This window comes from Phyllobates terribilis, unplaced genomic scaffold (genome assembly GCF_046119375.1).
Source record: "Phyllobates terribilis strain yellow unplaced genomic scaffold, ASM4611937v1 Scaffold_11__3_contigs__length_659146591, whole genome shotgun sequence".
NCBI classification, from domain to species: domain Eukaryota; kingdom Metazoa; phylum Chordata; class Amphibia; order Anura; family Dendrobatidae; genus Phyllobates; species Phyllobates terribilis.
The window spans coordinates 537,437,871-537,454,314 of record NW_027362771.1 but is presented as its reverse complement, the minus strand read 5'-3'; the positions used below and the strand labels follow the sequence as shown (position 1 = coordinate 537,454,314).

The window sequence follows — 16,444 nt, the reverse complement described above, 5'->3', positions numbered from 1 at the left end:
ATGGAGTTCATCTTTAGCGCCTTCAGGGATCCTAAAGGGGCCGACAATCTCTCTCCCCATGATTCCAGCCCAAAACATTACTCCACCTCCTCCTTGTTGGCGCTGTAGCCGTGTTTGCGTGGGGTGTCCATCAACCAGCCATCCTCCACTCCATCCATCTGGACCATCGAGCGCTGCACGGCACTCATCCGTGAACAAAACAGTTTTGAAATCAGTCTTCATGTAATGCTTAGCCCACTGGAGCCGTTTCTGCTTGTGTGAAGTGGATAGAGGAGGTCGACAGGATAGCGTATGCACAGCTGCAAACCTCTGAAGGACCCTGCATCTTGTTGTTCGGGGGACGTTGGAGGCACCAGCAGCTTCAAAAACTTGTCTGCTGCTATGACAAGGCTTTTTTGCCGCTGCTCTTTTAACCTGACGTAATTGCCTGTAGGAAAGAGTCCTCAATTTGCCCTTATTAGCACGCACACGTGTGTACTGTGAATCAGCTACATACTTCTTGATTGCCAAGACACTTCATCCTGATCATCGCACAATGTTGATTGTAGTCATGCCTTGACCTAAACACTCCACAATTTGTTGCTTCTCAGCAGCCGACACATCCTTTTTCTTTCCCATTTTGGCAGAAAATGTAGGCTGCTTAATAATGTGAGACAGCCTTCTTAAGTAGTCTTGCCTTTCATTGGACACACCTGCCAAACTAATTAGCACAGGTGTCTGCAATTGCTTACAGTGATATAAAGAGCCCTGACACACATCACCATCAATGAGTTTAACTGACAAACAAACAAATTCTTCCCTTATCACTCCTAAACACTTTTTGCATAATAATTTGGAACACAGTGTACATGTGCTTTTCCACAAAACACCAGTGGTTCACGTAGTGAATCTTACAGTTCTAACTTGCCAACCGTGGTCTGTATGGAGTTGTTCAATAAAGGGCCCAAAATTAAGATAACATAGATGGGAGAGGTCTCTATGAATAGGAATTCCTAAGTATTTGATACCCTGTGAGGGCCAGGCAAAGGGAAAGTTGGACTGGATGGAATCCTATATGGATTTGGGGAGGGAGACATCGAGGGCCTCAGACTTCGCTGCATTGATTTTAAAATTTGACCATGTAACAAAGTGATCTATTTCAGCCATAACAGCATGGATGGATATATGTGATTGAGTGATATATACTAGGACATCATCAGCAAATAGAGAGCACTTGTACTCGGTGCCTCCCACCTCAATCCACCTAATATTGGGGTTATGGCGAATTGATGAGAGCAGGTGCTCCGTCACTAGGATGTATAAGAGAGGGGACAGAGGACATCCCTGCCTTGTCCCATTGGTGATTGTGAAAGGTGATGAAAATGTTCTGATGCACCCCCTGGGCCTTGGGACACCCGGAGCCGGACCCTTTTTGGTGGATGCTGGTGGTTGTAGTCTTCGTGGCGGCGACCCGGTTCCGTGGCTCAGGGTGGTCAAACCAGTGGCGGAACTATTTATGTGGTTTTGATGTTTAAATGTCCGACTATGCCACCCGTGGATTGCGGTCAGAGTGAACCACCGCTGCAGGGCAGACCGCTGAGGCTGGTGTTGTGGGTGCAGCAGAGCGTAGCATAACTCCCCACGGGAGGAGTATAGCCTCAGGGCAGTGTATGCGGAGGATGGGGGTGATGGTGCAGGGCAGCAGTAGTAACGACACGGAGTCAGTGATGCAGTCCAGGGCCTTTACTCACAGTTCTTATTATCCAGACCACGTCTGCAGGTAACGGCTGCCCACGTCGTACTGTGCTCACCAGGTGAGGGGCTCAGACAACTCCCAGATAACTTTGGAGCGCTTCACAGGACCCCCTTTGTGTGTCCTTTGTCTGGCCTTTCTTACCAACCCTTCTGTCCGGCTGCCTCGGGCCTCCTCTTGGTAAACTTGGCGCCAGTTTCCCTGACCCTATGTGGTGCCTTCCTAGCGGGTGTAGCGAGGGGCTGCGCCACATAAAATGTCACAGCCTCCGGTTTCTAGCTGAGGGTCGTTTCCTGCCTCCACTAGTTTCGGGGACCGGTCTCCCCCTTTGGCCTGACCCCTTCACGCAGGTGGATTCGGGCGTGCGGTGGCGACTCGCCCGTCCGCACCCCTGGGATCCCTTCATTCCTCGTTCCTGGAGCCTTCTCCGCTCCTCTTCCTTCCTTCTCCCTCTTCCAGGCCTGGGCCTCTGTTACTAGGCCCGCCTCCGGAGCAGAGCTCATGCAGAGCCCCTGCTCCCTGCCACTTCTGCTCAGACTTCTCTGCACTGAACTAAGATGGTGCCCACCTTTTATACTCCCTTCTCAATGCACCCAGGAACTGCTTCCTCCCTGCTCCTGCACTACAGGGTTCCCCTTCCTCAGTGTTCCCTCCCCCCACTCCAGCCAGGGACAGGGTCTGTCGTGCCCATCCCAGAGGCATATTGGTCACCCTGCCCCACGGCAATGTGGTGTAATGCATGCAGGTGTCGGGTCCTGATCCACACTCCATCCTTACCTGAGAGTGAGATATCACACCTCTGGGTGAGGTGCAATACCTCTGTAGCAACCGAGCCCTCAGGGTGCTACAGTTCCATTTATCTTCAGCCTAGGTGACGTATTGTGATACAGGGCCGTGATTGTGGCTATAAAAGGGTCCCCTAGACCCCTACCCCTAGCTTTTTAAGAAAATCATATATGGCGTGCCAGGAGACTCTATGGAATGTTTTCTCAGCATCCAACGAGAGTATCTAATTACAAATTTTTAACTGCATCTAGCCCAGGAAATACTTTGTGCCTAGTAGCAGTGTCTGCTAGTCAGCGGATTATCCCGGCTGTTAAGCAAGCTACACCACCTGTAGTTTGGACACTTAATTTTTTCAAAGGAAATGCTTCGGGACCACGGGATACTCAGTGAAGAGCATCAGGAGGCACCCCAAGGCATAGGGGCTGGGACTGGCAGTAGGATGCCTTGCGGTGGACAGCCGAGCTCGATCCTTATAAAAGCTTTTTAACTGCAGCAGGTTTAGTGGACGCTACTGGAGCTGGAATTACGCGGCTGCTGGCATGAGACTTGCCCTCCAATAGATCCTTGTAAATGGATTTAAAGTGTATTCATTCAAATTAGAGAGACAATTTAAATTAAAAAGCTTAGAGCTGCCTCCACCACAGGGGGGCTCGCTCGACCCACCAGCGGACAGGCACCAGTATTGGGAGAGGGGCTGGCCGTCAGGGTTCACCGCGGCTCTGGCACAAACCCGGCGACACGGAGGTGGCACGGGCAGGAGCGGACTGAACGTGTCGGCTTCTCACTTTTTGGATTTTAGAAGGGCATGACAGGCCTATATCTGTGTCTCCCCCTCCTTTTACTCCTCCACCTCTTTTCTTTTCGCATGACTATATGTACTTGTCACTTTTCCATGTGTTAGTTGTGTCTTCTGAGCAGTTTGTCAGCTTTTGGACACCTTTGAAGGTGTTTTCTATGTGTTTCTATGTGTTTTTGTTTGCCTGCCATTGGTTTTAACGGTGTTCGAAGGTGTTCGACAAACAGTTCGACGAACAGTTCGGCGAACACACGGGTGTTCGACGAACCGAACCGAACTCGAACACTACGGGGGTGGCTCAACACTAGTCATAAGTATTCACACCCTTTGCTCAGTATTGAGTAGAAGCACCCTTTTGAGCTAGTACAGCCATGAGTCTTCTTGGGAATGATGCAACAAGTTTTCAAACCTGGATTTGGGGATCCTCTGCCATTCTTCCTTGCAGATCCTCTCCGGTTCCGTCAGGTTGGATGGTGAACGTTGGTGGACAGCCATTTTCAGGTCTCTCCAGAGATGCTCAATTGGGTTTAGGTCAGGGCTCTGGCTGGGCCAGTCAAGAATGGTCACAGAGTTGTTCTGAAGCCACTCCTTTGTTATTTTAGCTGTGTGCTTAGGGTCATTGTCTTGTTGGAAGGTGAACCTTCGGCTAAGTCTGAGGTCCAGAGCACTCTGGAAGAGGTTTTCATCCAGGATATCTCTGTACTTGGCCGCATTGATGTTTCCATCAATTGCAACCAGTCGTCCAGTCCCTGCAGCTGAAAAACACCCCCATAGCATGATGCTGCCACCACCATGTTTCACTGTTGGGATTGTATTGGGCAGGTGATGAGCAATGCCTGGTTTTCTCCACACATACCGCTTAGAATTATCACCAAAAAGATTTATCTTCATCTCATCAGACCAGAGAATCTTATTTCTCATAGTCTGGGAGTCCTTCATGTATTTTTGAGCAAACTCCATGCGGGCTTTCATATGTCTTGCACTGAGGAGAGGCTTCCATCGGGCCACTCTGCCATAAAGACCTGACTGGTGGAGGGCTGCAGTGATAGTTGACTTTGACTTTGTGGAACTTTCTCCCATCTCCCTACTGCGTCTCTGCAGCTCAGCCACAGTGATCTTGGGGTTCTTCTTTACCTCTCTCACCAAGGCTCTTCTCCCACGTTTGCTCAGTTTGGCTGGACGGCCAGGTCTAGAAAGACTTCTGTTGGTCCCAAACTTCTTCCATTTTAGAATTATGGAGGCCACTGTGCTCTTAGGAACCTTGAGTCCTGCAGAAATTCTTTTGTTTTTACTTGGTGAGCTGATATTTTTATTGATACCATTTTGGGATAGGTACGACTTTGATCGCTTCCGGTTGCATTTTTTTTTGTGAAATTGAAGCGAACCTAAGATCTGGAGTTTTGCTTTTTTTCTCTTTATTGAGTTCACCAATCGTTTAGTTAATTTCATATTTTGCTGTACTTGAATTTTACAAATGAACCATGACCAAATATATTTAATTTTTTACAGCCTCAATTCCAAAAAAAGTTCTGATGCTGTGTAACATGCAAACATGGAAAGAAAACAAGAATGCAATGAATTGGAGATCTCTTATACAGCAATATCTCTTAAAAAGTTGGGGCAAGGCCATGTCTACAATTGTATAGCATCCCCTCTTCTTTTTATAACAGTCTGTACAGGTCTGGAAAGTGAGGAGACCAATTGCTGGAGTTTTGGAGAAAAATGTTTTCACGTTCTTGTCAGATTTAGAATTTTAGCTTCTCCACAGTCCTTTTCGCTTGATTTTTTGTTTCATAATGCGCCAAATGTTTTCTATTAGTGAAAAGTCTGGACTTCAAGCAGTCGGTTCATCGCCCAAACACTTCTTCTACGAAGCCATTTGTGTGTGGTTTAGCTTTGTCTTTCTGAAATCTGCAAGACTTTCCCTGCAATAAACATTATCTGGATGGGAACACATGTTGTTCTAAAACTTCTATATAATGCTCAGTATCGATAGTGACTTTCAAGGTGTGTAAGCTGCTCGTGCCATAGGCAACCCAATGCAGAGATGCAAGAACTGTGTGCAGATAACAAGCTGGATGGTCCCTCACCTCGAGCCTGCAGGACGCGGCGTTTGTGGCTTCCATAAAGAATTTCACAGTTTGATTTTTCTGACCACAGAACAGTTTTTAATTTTGCCTCAGTCCATTCTAAATGAGTTTTGGATCAGAGAAGATGGCAGCGTTTCTGGCTTGTGTTGATCTATGGCTTCTTCATTTGTATTTGTGGATTGCATAGTGAGTGAACTGTGCTCACATACAATGATTTCTGAAGGTATTCCTGAGCCCATGCAGTGATTTGTATGACCGAATCATGCCTGTTTTTAATGCAGTGCCGTAGAGGAGTGGTCTCAGATCAGGGACCTATGCACCCTTCTGCACAGTTTTGAAATGGCGACGAAGATGTTTAGTGCTGACGATGCCATTATCAGCATGACTATTCCGGTGATTTACATGCTGGAGCACATGTTAAACAGAATTCGGAGTCAGGTGGTGGCACAAGAGGAGGTGGAGGAAGTAGAGGAGGAGGAGTTGTATGCGGAAGGGCTAACATCTGCAAGGTCCAGACGGTCGGCAGCACCAAGGCGGCAGGCATGTGAGGGTGGGGGAGATGGTTTTACCAGGGTGCATGGTAGCAGCCAAACTAGTGAGGAAGGTGCAGGAGCCCAGGAAGAAGTGGAGGACGAACTGATGGAAGACTCATCAGATGAGGGAGACCTTGATCACATTTCTGTTGTGCGAGGTTGGGGGGAGAGGACAGAGGAAGGAAGCATGATTGTTACCTCGCCACCAACACAACAGGGACTTGGTGCTCCTGGATGCGCAACAAACATGAGTGCCTTCTTGCTGCACTACCTGCAACATGACCCTCGAATTGGGAGAATTAGAAATAATCCTGACTACTGGGTTGCCACACTGTTAGATCCCCGGTACAAAAGTAAATTTGCAGAAATTATTCCTGCCATAGAAAGGGATGCACGCATGCAGGAGTATCAGCAGAGACTGTTGCAGAATCTTACATGTGCTTTTCCACAAAACACCAGTGGTGCACGTAGTGAATCTCACAGTTCCAACTTGCCAACCGTGGGACCGTCAAGTGTTCAGCACTCAAACCGTAACAGAACCACAGTATCTGCTGGTAACATCAATTTTGCGGAATCATTTCACCACTTTTTTAGCCCATCCTTTGCAAGGCCACAGGAGACAAGAAGTCTGACACATAGTCAACGCCTAGAGACGATGGTACAGGAGTATCTCCAAGTAAACATTAAAGCCATGACTGTGTCACTGGACCCTTGCTGTTTTTGGGCTTCCAATCTGGATAAATGGCCGGAGCTAGCCACTTACGCCTTGGAGATCTTGTCATGCCCCGCAGCCAGCGTTCTGTCTGAACGTGTGTTCAGCGCTGCTGGTGGTGTGCTGACAGATAAGCGCACGCGGCTCTCCACTGATAATGTAGACAGACTCACGTTCATAAAGATGAACAAATCATGGATCCGAAACGACTTTTCTACCCCTGTGTCATCCTGGGGAGAGTAAAAGCTTGATGATTGGGTAAAATCACCCTACCAACCGTTTTAAGCTTTCAAATTACTAATCATGTTTATCTGTATCTTGGCTGGAAAATAATTTGGGCTTTGTAGCAGTGTGCAGCACTGATTCTATTAGGCCATCTATAATAAGCTCCACCAGATTTAAAATTACTAATCATGTTTATCTGTATCTTGGCTGGAAAATAATTTGGGCTTTGTAGCAGTGTGCAGCACTGATCCTATTAGGCCATCTATACTAAGCTCCACCAGATTTAAAATTAATAATAATTTTTAGCTGCATCTAGCCCGGAAAATAATTTTGGGGCTCCGAGATGCGCAAGACACATAAGTGCCTTCTTGCTGCACTACCTGCAACATGACCCTCATATTGTCAGAATTCGAAGTAATCATGACTACTGGGTTGCCACACTCTTAGATCCCCCAAACTTTTCGATCAACCTTTTCATTTTAATAAAGACCAAAAAAATTGTCATTTTTGAAATTATAAGCATTAGCAGGTTATTAGAAACTGAAATCAAACAGTTTTCAACTCAAAACTTTATTCTAGGTGATGTTACATTTTCACATAGGACCCCTTGTTCGAAAGGAGCTTCTGAACTCTCTCGTCCATTGAATTTGTCAGGTTTTGGATGGTTTCTGCTTCAATTGTTTTGCATGAGGACAGAATACCCTCCCAGAGCTGTTGCTTAGATGTGAACTGCCTCCCGCCATCATAGACACTCCTTTTGATGATGCTCCAGAGGTTCTGAATGGGGTAGAGGTCAGGGGAGCATGGGGGTCACACCATAAGTTTGTCCCCTTTTATGCCCATATCAGCCAAAGATGCAGATATTTTATGTGCAGCATGAGATGGTGCATTATCATGCAAAAAATGATCTTGCTGTGAAATACACGGTTCTTCTTCTTGAACCATGGCAGGAAGTGCTGTTTGAGAAAATCCACATACATTATGGAGTTCATCTTTAGCGCCTTCAGGGATCCTAAAGGGGCCGACAATCTCTCTCCCCATGATTCCAGCCCAAAACATTACTCCACCTCCTCCTTGTTGGCGCTGTAGCCGTGTTTGCGTGGGGTGTCCATCAACCAGCCATCCTCCACTCCATCCATCTGGACCATCGAGCGCTGCACGGCACTCATCCGTGAACAAAACAGTTTTGAAATCAGTCTTCATGTAATGCTTAGCCCACTGGAGCCGTTTCTGCTTGTGTGAAGTGGATAGAGGAGGTCGACAGGATAGCGTATGCACAGCTGCAAACCTCTGAAGGACCCTGCATCTTGTTGTTCGGGGGACGTTGGAGGCACCAGCAGCTTCAAAAACTTGTCTGCTGCTATGACAAGGCTTTTTTGCCGCTGCTCTTTTAACCTGACGTAATTGCCTGTAGGAAAGAGTCCTCAATTTGCCCTTATTAGCACGCACACGTGTGTACTGTGAATCAGCTACATACTTCTTGATTGCCAAGACACTTCATCCTGATCATCGCACAATGTTGATTGTAGTCATGCCTTGACCTAAACACTCCACAATTTGTTGCTTCTCAGCAGCCGACACATCCTTTTTCTTTCCCATTTTGGCAGAAAATGTAGGCTGCTTAATAATGTGAGACAGCCTTCTTAAGTAGTCTTGCCTTTCATTGGACACACCTGCCAAACTAATTAGCACAGGTGTCTGCAATTGCTTACAGTGATATAAAGAGCCCTGACACACATCACCATCAATGAGTTTAACTGACAAACAAACAAATTCTTCCCTTATCACTCCTAAACACTTTTTGCATAATAATTTGGAACACAGTGTACATGTGCTTTTCCACAAAACACCAGTGGTTCACGTAGTGAATCTTACAGTTCTAACTTGCCAACCGTGGTCTGTATGGAGTTGTTCAATAAAGGGCCCAAAATTAAGATAACATAGATGGGAGAGGTCTCTATGAATAGGAATTCCTAAGTATTTGATACCCTGTGAGGGCCAGGCAAAGGGAAAGTTGGACTGGATGGAATCCTATATGGATTTGGGGAGGGAGACATCGAGGGCCTCAGACTTCGCTGCATTGATTTTAAAATTTGACCATGTAACAAAGTGATCTATTTCAGCCATAACAGCATGGATGGATATATGTGATTGAGTGATATATACTAGGACATCATCAGCAAATAGAGAGCACTTGTACTCGGTGCCTCCCACCTCAATCCACCTAATATTGGGGTTATGGCGAATTGATGAGAGCAGGTGCTCCGTCACTAGGATGTATAAGAGAGGGGACAGAGGACATCCCTGCCTTGTCCCATTGGTGATTGTGAAAGGTGATGAAAATGTTCTGATGCACCCCCTGGGCCTTGGGACACCCGGAGCCGGACCCTTTTTGGTGGATGCTGGTGGTTGTAGTCTTCGTGGCGGCGACCCGGTTCCGTGGCTCAGGGTGGTCAAACCAGTGGCGGAACTATTTATGTGGTTTTGATGTTTAAATGTCCGACTATGCCACCCGTGGATTGCGGTCAGAGTGAACCACCGCTGCAGGGCAGACCGCTGAGGCTGGTGTTGTGGGTGCAGCAGAGCGTAGCATAACTCCCCACGGGAGGAGTATAGCCTCAGGGCAGTGTATGCGGAGGATGGGGGTGATGGTGCAGGGCAGCAGTAGTAACGACACGGAGTCAGTGATGCAGTCCAGGGCCTTTACTCACAGTTCTTATTATCCAGACCACGTCTGCAGGTAACGGCTGCCCACGTCGTACTGTGCTCACCAGGTGAGGGGCTCAGACAACTCCCAGATAACTTTGGAGCGCTTCACAGGACCCCCTTTGTGTGTCCTTTGTCTGGCCTTTCTTACCAACCCTTCTGTCCGGCTGCCTCGGGCCTCCTCTTGGTAAACTTGGCGCCAGTTTCCCTGACCCTATGTGGTGCCTTCCTAGCGGGTGTAGCGAGGGGCTGCGCCACATAAAATGTCACAGCCTCCGGTTTCTAGCTGAGGGTCGTTTCCTGCCTCCACTAGTTTCGGGGACCGGTCTCCCCCTTTGGCCTGACCCCTTCACGCAGGTGGATTCGGGCGTGCGGTGGCGACTCGCCCGTCCGCACCCCTGGGATCCCTTCATTCCTCGTTCCTGGAGCCTTCTCCGCTCCTCTTCCTTCCTTCTCCCTCTTCCAGGCCTGGGCCTCTGTTACTAGGCCCGCCTCCGGAGCAGAGCTCATGCAGAGCCCCTGCTCCCTGCCACTTCTGCTCAGACTTCTCTGCACTGAACTAAGATGGTGCCCACCTTTTATACTCCCTTCTCAATGCACCCAGGAACTGCTTCCTCCCTGCTCCTGCACTACAGGGTTCCCCTTCCTCAGTGTTCCCTCCCCCCACTCCAGCCAGGGACAGGGTCTGTCGTGCCCATCCCAGAGGCATATTGGTCACCCTGCCCCACGGCAATGTGGTGTAATGCATGCAGGTGTCGGGTCCTGATCCACACTCCATCCTTACCTGAGAGTGAGATATCACACCTCTGGGTGAGGTGCAATACCTCTGTAGCAACCGAGCCCTCAGGGTGCTACAGTTCCATTTATCTTCAGCCTAGGTGACGTATTGTGATACAGGGCCGTGATTTTGGCTATAAAAGGGTCCCCTAGACCCCTACCCCTAGCTTTTTAAGAAAAATCATATATGGCGTGCCAGGAGACTCTATGGAATGTTTTCTCAGCATCCAACGAGAGTATCTAATTACAAATTTTTAACTGCATCTAGCCCAGGAAATACTTTGTGCCTAGTAGCAGTGTCTGCTAGTCAGCGGATTATCCCGGCTGTTAAGCAAGCTACACCACCTGTAGTTTGGACACTTAATTTTTTCAAAGGAAATGCTTCGGGACCACGGGATACTCAGTGAAAGCATCAGGAGGCACCCCAAGGCATAGGGGCTGGGACTGGCAGTAGGATGCCTTGCGGTGGACAGCCGAGCTCGATCCTTATAAAAGCTTTTTAACTGCAGCAGGTTTAGTGGACGCTACTGGAGCTGGAATTACGCGGCTGCTGGCATGAGACTTGCCCTCCAATAGATCCTTGTAAATGGATTTAAAGTGTATTCATTCAAATTAGAGAGACAATTTAAATTAAAAAGCTTAGAGCTGCCTCCACCACAGGGGGGCTCGCTCGACCCACCAGCGGACAGGCACCAGTATTGGGAGAGGGGCTGGCCGTCAGGGTTCACCGCGGCTCTGGCACAAACCCGGCGACACGGAGGTGGCACGGGCAGGAGCGGACTGAACGTGTCGGCTTCTCACTTTTTGGATTTTAGAAGGGCATGACAGGCCTATATCTGTGTCTCCCCCTCCTTTTACTCCTCCACCTCTTTTCTTTTCGCATGACTATATGTACTTGTCACTTTTCCATGTGTTAGTTGTGTCTTCTGAGCAGTTTGTCAGCTTTTGGACACCTTTGAAGGTGTTTTCTATGTGTTTCTATGTGTTTTTGTTTGCCTGCCATTGGTTTTAACGGTGTTCGAAGGTGTTCGACAAACAGTTCGACGAACAGTTCGGCGAACACACGGGTGTTCGACGAACCGAACCGAACTCGAACACTACGGGGGTGGCTCAACACTAGTCATAAGTATTCACACCCTTTGCTCAGTATTGAGTAGAAGCACCCTTTTGAGCTAGTACAGCCATGAGTCTTCTTGGGAATGATGCAACAAGTTTTCAAACCTGGATTTGGGGGATCCTCTGCCATTCTTCCTTGCAGATCCTCTCCGGTTCCGTCAGGTTGGATGGTGAACGTTGGTGGACAGCCATTTTCAGGTCTCTCCAGAGATGCTCAATTGGGTTTAGGTCAGGGCTCTGGCTGGGCCAGTCAAGAATGGTCACAGAGTTGTTCTGAAGCCACTCCTTTGTTATTTTAGCTGTGTGCTTAGGGTCATTGTCTTGTTGGAAGGTGAACCTTCGGCTAAGTCTGAGGTCCAGAGCACTCTGGAAGAGGTTTTCATCCAGGATATCTCTGTACTTGGCCGCATTGATGTTTCCATCAATTGCAACCAGTCGTCCAGTCCCTGCAGCTGAAAAACACCCCCATAGCATGATGCTGCCACCACCATGTTTCACTGTTGGGATTGTATTGGGCAGGTGATGAGCAATGCCTGGTTTTCTCCACACATACCGCTTAGAATTATCACCAAAAAGATTTATCTTCATCTCATCAGACCAGAGAATCTTATTTCTCATAGTCTGGGAGTCCTTCATGTATTTTTGAGCAAACTCCATGCGGGCTTTCATATGTCTTGCACTGAGGAGAGGCTTCCATCGGGCCACTCTGCCATAAAGACCTGACTGGTGGAGGGCTGCAGTGATAGTTGACTTTGACTTTGTGGAACTTTCTCCCATCTCCCTACTGCGTCTCTGCAGCTCAGCCACAGTGATCTTGGGGTTCTTCTTTACCTCTCTCACCAAGGCTCTTCTCCCACGTTTGCTCAGTTTGGCTGGACGGCCAGGTCTAGAAAGACTTCTGTTGGTCCCAAACTTCTTCCATTTTAGAATTATGGAGGCCACTGTGCTCTTAGGAACCTTGAGTCCTGCAGAAATTCTTTTGTTTTTACTTGGTGAGCTGATATTTTTATTGATACCATTTTGGGATAGGTACGACTTTGATCGCTTCCGGTTGCATTTTTTTTTGTGAAATTGAAGCGAACCTAAGATCTGGAGTTTTGCTTTTTTTCTCTTTATTGAGTTCACCAATCGTTTAGTTAATTTCATATTTTGCTGTACTTGAATTTTACAAATGAACCATGACCAAATATATTTAATTTTTTACAGCCTCAATTCCAAAAAAAGTTCTGATGCTGTGTAACATGCAAACATGGAAAGAAAACAAGAATGCAATGAATTGGAGATCTCTTATACAGCAATATCTCTTAAAAAGTTGGGGCAAGGCCATGTCTACAATTGTATAGCATCCCCTCTTCTTTTTATAACAGTCTGTACAGGTCTGGAAAGTGAGGAGACCAATTGCTGGAGTTTTGGAGAAAAATGTTTTCACGTTCTTGTCAGATTTAGAATTTTAGCTTCTCCACAGTCCTTTTCGCTTGATTTTTTGTTTCATAATGCGCCAAATGTTTTCTATTAGTGAAAAGTCTGGACTTCAAGCAGTCGGTTCATCGCCCAAACACTTCTTCTACGAAGCCATTTGTGTGTGGTTTAGCTTTGTCTTTCTGAAATCTGCAAGACTTTCCCTGCAATAAACATTATCTGGATGGGAACACATGTTGTTCTAAAACTTCTATATAATGCTCAGTATCGATAGTGACTTTCAAGGTGTGTAAGCTGCTCGTGCCATAGGCAACCCAATGCAGAGATGCAAGAACTGTGTGCAGATAACAAGCTGGATGGTCCCTCACCTCGAGCCTGCAGGACGCGGCGTTTGTGGCTTCCATAAAGAATTTCACAGTTTGATTTTTCTGACCACAGAACAGTTTTTAATTTTGCCTCAGTCCATTCTAAATGAGTTTTGGATCAGAGAAGATGGCAGCGTTTCTGGCTTGTGTTGATCTATGGCTTCTTCATTTGTATTTGTGGATTGCATAGTGAGTGAACTGTGCTCACATACAATGATTTCTGAAGGTATTCCTGAGCCCATGCAGTGATTTGTATGACCGAATCATGCCTGTTTTTAATGCAGTGCCGTAGATCACGAGCATCCAATTTTGTCCACTTGCCTTGTCCTTTGAGTGATTTCTCCAGAATCTGTGAATCTTGGGATTCATGGTTGAATATTCAAGCTCATTGCAATTTTAATTTGAGGAACATTTTTCTAAAATTGTTCCACAATTTTTAGATTCAGCTGTTCATACAGTTATTTTTTAGTCCCCTTAGGGGACCTGACCATGCGATAATCCTATTGCGCATAGTAAAAAATATGGTTTCTTATAAATGTCAGATAAAGGCAGCTCGACCTAGGACCACTGTCATTGCAGACACAGGAATCTTCACTGGCTGTCGCGGCATGCCATAATCACATTGGGGGGACAATGATGGTGTGTAATGGCACCTTCCCCCACAGACAGCATGCTTGAAATGCCACTGTCAGAGATGGGCATTTAAGGGGTTCATAGCAACAGGCAGAGCTCATCTTTGCTCCCTGCTGTTCGAGGCAAATATAATACAGCCATTATCTGCCATGTATGAAGTGAGCTCAGGTTCTGAGCGTCCATCAAATAGGGGCCCAACACAATGCGTCACATGTTGAAAATGGGGTTTGTGCAATCCGGGACCGGTGATTTGACTATTTTAGTGTATCCTCACTTCCTGCTCGGTTAAGCAGTTGGCATTTTGTTACACGCACACCACTAGGTTCAGATAGGGCGAGACGGGATTCATGAATTCTTTGGAATCCTGGGGGAACCGTTACTCAGGGTGACCATAGGCTGCAGCTTCTCTCAGGCACACGATAGATTCAGTTGCTGACCAGACACATCTGACAAGATGACAAGAGTCTTTTTCAACAGTTTAACAGTGGAATTTGATCTTAACCACGGCCAGTGAAATTCAGGGATATTACAGCAGCAATCTTCATTACAGTACAGTCTATTAAAGCAAGCACAGTAACATCAGTCTCTTCAGTAGCACAATTCAGCACAGATTAGATCTCTTTGCAGTACACTTCTATGCATGCACAACCACAGGCTTTTCCTTCACAAGGACTCAATAGTACACAGCATTCTTTATCCTGCATGGAGATGGAGGGGGGGAGAGTTTGATGCGGGAGAAGATCCCTTTGACATGATTCCTTTCAATCCTTATCTTTCTGCTCCATAATGCTTCACACTGTTAGCTTAGGGAGTTTGACCTGTGTTTAGCTTCCCTCCTGACCTGAATTCTGTTCCCTTGTCTTCTGTGAGATACAGATCACACACCACCTTTCTCTTCCGCTTCAACCAGACAGTAAACAACTTCCCCACAATCCCCCTGGGGCTTTGCTAAAACACTCCCTGTCTCTTGTGACTGTGTTAACCCCTCTAGTTGCTGGATGCTTTTGAAGCTACAGCACTACTTCTGCATGTCACAATTTAATTGAAAAATTGTGGGTACCCATGATCATGTCATCTGTCAAGGGATTTTCTTGTGTAAACACTGTAGAGAAGAAGGCATTTAGTAGTGTGGCGCCCCTGAGGGTTCGACAGCCACAGGGATGCTGCACTTCTTTAATGGAGTGTAGTGTTCCTCCTCTGAGGTAAGGACAGTGTGATAGTCGTGACCCAACCTTTGCATCCACCACCACACTTCTCCACCAGAGGGGGCTAGAATGCACTAGGTGTTGCTCCCCTGGTTACAGGGAGACTGGGGAACCAAGAGTTAGGGGAACCAGATGGAGATGCAGCCCTCGTGCCCCCGCCTTGGGACGAGGGGTAGGTTGTAGACAAGGAATGTCTTGACCCCATCAAGGACCAGGACCAAGAAGGCCCGGAGCTTAAGAGTGTGGCTCCATAGCAAATGGATCCCGGGGAGGATGCAAACCGAGCGGTGTACGTCACCTGTCCTCACCACCTGATATATTCAGAGGGAGTCAGGCTGCAAGAGGGGTACCGGCCCCCGACACCCGACCTTGCTACTCCATGTCCTGGTCGGAAAAGCCCGGTAGGCCCTGAGGATCCCACCGGGTATCGGACGGAGCGGAGCTGCCACCCGTGCCCTTGTTCTGAGAGGAGCTCAGAGGGAGACCCGGCCTATTCGCACACACACGGACAGGAAAGGATTCGGTCTGTAGTTCAGGAACACTCTGGTGTAGGGTCCCGATTGAACGCTGGACTTACTCGGAGGTTGTCGGACCCCCGTCCCTGGTGACCGCAGCACTCCGCAGGGAGTCGCCTTCCTTCTGTCATCTCTAAAGTGAGTAAAGCCTTGGAAGTTCACCCCTATGGCATCCGGACTGTTTATTCTGCGCCACACCGCGCGATGCGGCATCCGTTCTCCTCTACTACTAGCGCCTCCATCCTGTCCCTCTGCCCTGAGGCCTTGCTCCGCCTGTGGGGAGCAGTAATAACTCTGGCCGCCATAACACCATGCCTCAGCAGACTGCAGCTGCGCTGGTGGCCTTCACCAGGTGCCACAGGTGGCGTAGTCATAAATCAGCCACTCAACCCGGATAAGCCCACACCATCCTTTTTAATGTGACGGCCCTGAGCACGGGTCGGGTCCAGGCCATGGCTGCACCCCATCTCTACATCCAGAGGACCTGACTCCGAGTCTCCCATCTCCCAGGGTAAAGCAAAGGGCTTTTCAAGTAGAGGCATCACAGTAGATTAACCTTTCACTCACCCTCCATCAGCATTTCACCTAGATTAGTTTTAAAAGAATCAACATTATCATTTTTGAGTCTCTAACTGTTTAGGTAGTTGAAGAAGATTTTTGGCTTCTTTTTACATTCTTTGGCATCGATTCTCTCTGTCTCATTCTTTCTGCCTCGATTTGCAATTCACACAATTTACTTTTCAGTAAATAATTAACTCCTTAAGACTTGCTTGTTTTAAGTCTTTAGGACAAAGCACATTTTTTAGTTTTTTTCACTGTCATGTTCCAGGAACC

General features: G+C 47.5%; 1 protein-coding gene across 3 annotated transcripts in view; it reads left to right on the top strand.

Moving 5' to 3' along the window:
- The window catches only part of LOC141166804 (adhesion G protein-coupled receptor E3-like), a 212,453-nt gene that overhangs the window by 175,409 nt on the left and 20,600 nt on the right, over positions 1–16,444 (top strand). The gene's annotated exons all lie outside the window — the stretch shown is intronic.